Source organism: Varroa destructor, unplaced genomic scaffold (genome assembly GCF_002443255.2).
Source record: "Varroa destructor unplaced genomic scaffold, Vdes_3.0 BEIS01000003.1, whole genome shotgun sequence".
In the NCBI taxonomy this organism is placed as follows: Eukaryota; Metazoa; Arthropoda; class Arachnida; order Mesostigmata; family Varroidae; genus Varroa; species Varroa destructor.
Window position 1 is genome coordinate 24,333,988 of NW_019211456.1, and position 6,262 is coordinate 24,340,249.

Below are 6,262 nucleotides of genomic sequence, written 5' to 3' on the forward strand. Positions count from 1 at the left end.
ACTCCAATCAGGATCTCCGTCCAAGGTACCATCAGCAAGAATAACATCGGTAACATCCAGTGCTTTTCTATTATGACTAAGTAATTAGCTTAGCGTAGTGCAATGTTGATTCAAGCTTATGCTTTCTACGAGAATTGGAGCAGTTCGATACAATATGATCTTGCTATCTATGTTTTTGTTTTAAGGAAAACGATCGGCTAGTAAGATGACGGGAAAATATAAGTGATACTTAAGGTCATAAGCTTGTTATCAGTAAATAAAGTATGACAGAATTCAGTTCCAATTCAGCAATCTCTGATTCCGTCAACTCATAGAGATCGAAAGTGATAATATCGTTTAACAGGAAGATCTGCTTTTGAAAATGCGAAACAGTCGTTCCTGCATTTTCACTAAAACCATATCGCCCCTGTTATCCTAGCCTATAGAGACTTTCCTATGAGTTATCTATCTAATAGTATCCAAGAATAACACAGACATTTAACTGAGAGACTGAAACGGAATTATAGACTATTTATCATTTATTGTTATAAATTATTCGTTTAAAAATCAACTTCCATCAGAGTAGGTGAAGACGCTATCATTTTTTACAGTGATCGGTCAACTGCGTATTGGTTTTCTCAGCGATAGCAATAACAGTTTTTCTGGTACCTATACAGAACCTCCAATATCGACAATTTAGGTACCATTCCTATTCCCTGCATTATGGCTTGAAAGTTCCGTGAGTAGCCGGCTCACTATGTCTGAACGAAAGCCGACCACTGGTGTCACTGCTTGAGTTAAGCAACGGAGCTGATTGCATGGAAAACAAATTTCAGTCAAGTTCAAACGTTCACGGCATGAACTGTAGAACGTCGACACCGGCTCAGAGAGATTCCCACGTCTTTAACAAGGCGGCAGATGGTAGTATAACAGCAGTAGTTAGCCATTTCAGATATTCTGTCAAGCATTTTCACTCAGCCTACGCCGAGAAAACTTGGCGGACGCCAATGAAACCTTTAGCTCTCTTTTTAACCCGTTTATGGACGTAGTTAGAAAATATTCCCATGCACAACTGTTACAAACCCTGTCGCAGGGTAACATGACTTCCCGCAGGCCGCAAGATGAAAGAAGGATCGTTAACGTTTGCGTTCACTGATCATTAGAAAACATTCAAATTTTCTTAATAGGCCTAAAGGCAAACTTGATTTATTCGAATTGAAGTGGCTCAGTTGTGTGAGTAAATGTATATTAAATAAATACGGTCAATTGTAATTGATAAGAAATCAATTTGTAAGCACTTGCATGTGATACGTTTTCATAAATTTAAAACCTTCATAAAATTTAAGTGGAAAAAATTATATTTTAATATGCGATACATTAGAACTTCCAGAGAGCTGGCTGTTTCCTGCCTAATCTCATTTATGATGGCTCGTTTGAGGGAATTGGCTTTCTACGTTACCTATGGCAACTGGACTTCGACTTGAGGGATATCAGAGCTCAGATCGTAGCATTATCCCGGGTTTTTTTTTTTATCAAAGATGTAATTAAGGCGTGACGATAAAATAGTAAATAACTATGTTACATATTGTCAATTTTTGCACGACAAGCCAATAAGGTCCTACGAGAATCCTCTAACAGAATCGACTGTTTTCGTGTCAGGAAACGTCTCGTAGTAACAAACAACCCTACATCTATTGCCAATATTGGTATCAGCTTGCATCAGAGTCTATTCGGCACTGCCACCGGAGTTGGTCTTTACCTTATTTGACGCTGGTTACCGATACACACTGAGCCGGTCTCGTCTATCGCAAACATATGCTCGATATGGGTCTTTGGCTGACGATAGCTACGTAAATTATCTCCACACGTGTTCCCATCTGCGTTGGGTCAATTTGTGAAGAACTCATTTTTGGGATTTTCTTTTCCATATTCGATAACTAATGATTTCAGAAATCCTAGATTGATTGATTCGACAGTGGATGTTCGTTTTTGTCAAAATCTTCCGTGATCACGGCAGCTAATCCTTCCGATTGAGATCCTCTGTGACCTTAAATATTCTCATTGCCATTGTTAGAACAATTTTGCCATTAACGAACTCTTATTTTACTGGAGGCTTCATTGTCCAGCGTTGTCACGATCTTTGATGCATCTTAGCAGCGCTTAAATCTCCAAGAAATAAAACCTAATCACTGAACATTCATTTGTCTCTAAACTCGTTATTCTCTAATTATTGTTATTATTACTTGATCAGTTTACGATGTGAGATACGTAGAAAATTGGTGCACTTTTTAGTAGCGTCTCTATTTTTGTTTTTTTTTTTTCTCAGAACGTATGAGGTGCGTTCGAAAAACGGAAATTCTCGAACCGGATCTTTAATGCATTGTATTCTCGGACAAGGTCCTTATTGCAGAAATTGAACTATCCGAAATGCAAACGGTCAGCGACGTTTCCTGCTATAATCAACGAGCAATCATTGATTGGTACCTGCTGTACTTAACCTGTTCTATATATGTTTATAAAATTTAACGTTGTGGTAAATGTCATCGCGTATTCGATAACCGCACAATGATGCGTAGTTCAGAAAGTAAATCTGGAACCACCTACATGACAACGAGACGCGTTGCCACGAAGGAAAACGTGGTTCTTTTCATCGGAAAGTGCATTTGCAGGCCAGATTTTGGTTAAATATTTGGAGTGATAGAATAATTTGCGACCCTTCGATTTCGAAATCCCACACGGTGGAGAAGCAATCGCCTCGGTTCTGAGTATTCCTAAATGTACAGTTTTTTTTTTTTTATCTTTACAAGAACATTAAAGAAACGCTATGAAAATTATTGATAAATCCAACATAATTGCAATTTTATCCACTCCCTTTCCCCTAGCTTTATTCAAATATAGTAGCTGATTGTAAGGTGATCCAGGATCGTGTGTTGAAGGATCTATTTCACTTATAACGCGAATCGCTCGGGGACCTTTCGCATCATCAAACATCACAAGGAGCCAGTATGATAATTTAAGTTCAACATGAACCTAAACGTGACCGCTACAAACACGGGCTTAACGATATCTTTCTTTTACCAGAACACTTAAATTTGCCCATTATAGAAAGTTTCAAGAAGGATGAAACCTAGCTAGCGAAACGTACGCCACTGTAGGATGTAGAACAGGCTTGATTAAAATTTTACTGAGCCATCAATGCACTTACGTGTTTATCGCGGACTGTTACTGGCTCAAATAGAACCCTCTTAGTATATCTCTTTACAATCCTGTCTGCTATAATTTTAATTCATTTCCCGTGTAAATGAGAAAAAGCGAGATAGATACAAAAAGACAGATTAAGTAGAATGTACGTATTGTCGAGCATATCAGTGACAGTGCAATGATTACAAATAGCTTTAGAAATAATTGTACTGAATAAAAACGTTTATACGATCACCAGTTTGTGGGAGATTGTTGTTGCCTATTGATCATTTTTTTGTATGCAAGTTTGAACATGCAGACAATTTTCTCTGTAAGTAATAACGAACAAAAACATTTATGCGTATACTATTGAAACACTGTTCAGTAAGACAATTATTAGAATAACGATGAGAAAAAAAAAAAGCTTATCTTTGTCTAAATAAGGTGACAGGGTATTTGGAAAAAGTCAAATATAGATTGAGAATAGAGTATGTCTCCTGAACGCCGCTCTTTTGGGGGAATTGTGTTAAGTGTTAAGGTCAAGCAAACGTTGGCTATACAGAATTCGTCACGCGGAAATTACAAAACCCAACACGTTAAACAGAAACACTCTTATAGTAGTACTTCTGAATCGGAACCCGGAATACGAAATAGCCTAAATAAGGCTGAAACTAGAGATTTCCTCTACTGAGCCAGACCTCCACGGCTGTATCAAAGGTTGATTGATGCAACGGATTTTCCCCTGACCAGAAGCTCTATTTGTCAGAGCCAACACTGAGCTGTTGAACACCTAAACTATTTTATTTCAGTAAACACTGTTCAATCGATCATTCTATTAAGTCATACTATTTTATATTATTAAATCAATTTTGCTCGTTGTTCTATTGTTACTGTTTTTACTAGAGCATTTTTTATTCTATTTATAGATTGATCACATGTAGGATGGATCACACATTATCTCATAAATACTCCACTTTGTTCATGTGTATTTAGTGTGTACTTTCACAAATATTTGTTATTTTGATTACTCGTATTACTCAGATATCTGTGTTAACCTGTTACGTATATGCCCATTTTATTATGACAGGTTTTTCTTCAAATAAAGTACCATTGTATTATCTGTATCAACCAAGTACTGCTTATCTAGCAATGTCGAGCTCAAACAAAGCTTAATTATGTCTATTTGTATCGAGGCGTTTCGAAAGCGAAGCCAATGAGTCATAGCCATACGCTTCTGAAATGAACTCGTTTAGGGGTTGAATAAATAGAAGGCATGATGTTAAAAACTTACGGAAAACATTAGGCAAAGGTGAGTGAGGGCAACAAACAACATACAAAGCTACTGAGTCAAAGATATGTAAAAGAAAAAATCGACACTGGAAGCACAACAATAGCAATAGGTTTTTATCATTAAAAAAACAAAAAACTCTGTAGCCATTAAGTCGCGCTTACCCTGTACGGTTCAAAATATCTGTCCTTCGACATGGGGCCGAACAGTGCCCATATATATATATGCGTTTGGTATTCTATTTTTACTTTAATTAGTGCAGGGTTCATTGTGCTGCATTCAAACGAATTTTTAATTCTAATTTTTTCAAGTTCTATTCAACCGGAACCAATCATTTTAAAACGTTTCCTGCAATACGTTTTTTTTTATTCAACGCCTTGATAATACAAAGTGTAATATAATAAATAAAACGAATCTACCGTGTATTGAAAATTTTTGTTGCTTTTTCAAGCAATAGTTTCCATATTATTCCTCGCGTGTTACTACTTTATATTAATAATTTAATTTCTAAGCAATTCCCTGTAGTGATATTGCCAAGTATTACTATTATGTGTTGCAGTGACCAGTTTTTGGCTTAAGGAGAAGGTTGAGTATAAAGCTATTTATTTTTATTTGGTTTTTAGTTGGTACGATCATGTACGTCAAGTCCATGTTAATAAGAGTTGGTGCTATGGTGACGCTGTGCCTATTCAGAAACATAAATAACTTGTAGGTCCCACAATTTGAAAAGTTGCCAGCTGCACTGGATCAAATTGGCTGCAAAAAAAAAAACATTCATATTGAGCTGTTCAAAAGTCAAGAGCGTCAGCTATACGATGCGGTAAAAGTTGAGGCTGCACTAAAATGCTAAATGTCTGAATTTTATAGAAAAACGACCGGATGCTGTATAATATCATTGGAGAAGGAGGAGCTAATTTATTTGACGTTCGTAAGACAGGAGCTATTTTCAATAGATATTCGCCAAAAAGCTCTCTGGCAAAATAAGCTTAGTATTTATGAGCCCTAGTATATTCCACACAAACCGATCTTTACTAGTTACTCATACGAATGGTATGGTGGCAGGGTGGTCAGTATCGCAGAAATGGAGCCGATCCTCAGCCACGTAGGAGTATTGGGCTTCATTCAAAGAGTTTTCTATTCCAAATCGACAGGAAGTCCGTCTACAACTATCTAGCTTATATTTAATGTTGATTATTTTTATTATAGAAGGTTTACCTTACAAACGCTAGAAATCAAGGCGATTTGACGCCGCCGCCGCCGCTTCCATAGCCACGAGTACAAAGAAGTATTTATTGTCAAATCAGTTCACACCTTTCAGTGGCCACTTCCCATATTGATGGCACAATTTGTTCACAAGCTTCTGCTACTACTTTTAATAAGAACGAAAGCTTTACATATGGATCTTTTAATAAATCAAATTTGTGTGTATATTAAAATTCAGCAATCGAGGCAATGGCATTCGTCACGTTATAATCCGTTTTTATTTTTTTTTTGTTTTCAACCAAATCTGATTTTTAATGGATTCGGACTTCATTTTCTTAAAGGATCGATAAATAATAAATAAATAGAGTACGGAAGAAAAGCTCGTCGCAAATATCGACGAATTTCTTTACAGAAGGAGACTTATTTGCCTCTTTAACACACTCTGTAAGCATATACCTGATTAGGTAGACGACTTCTTGAAAGTTATATTCAACATATATTTGGGTGAGGTGATTCTCTCTTTTCAATGCCTGCCTAGCGAATGGTGCTAGCTAGCTAGCTTTGTCCTGCCGGAACGGTATAGCGCTGGCAGTCGGATTTCCCGCTGTGTAA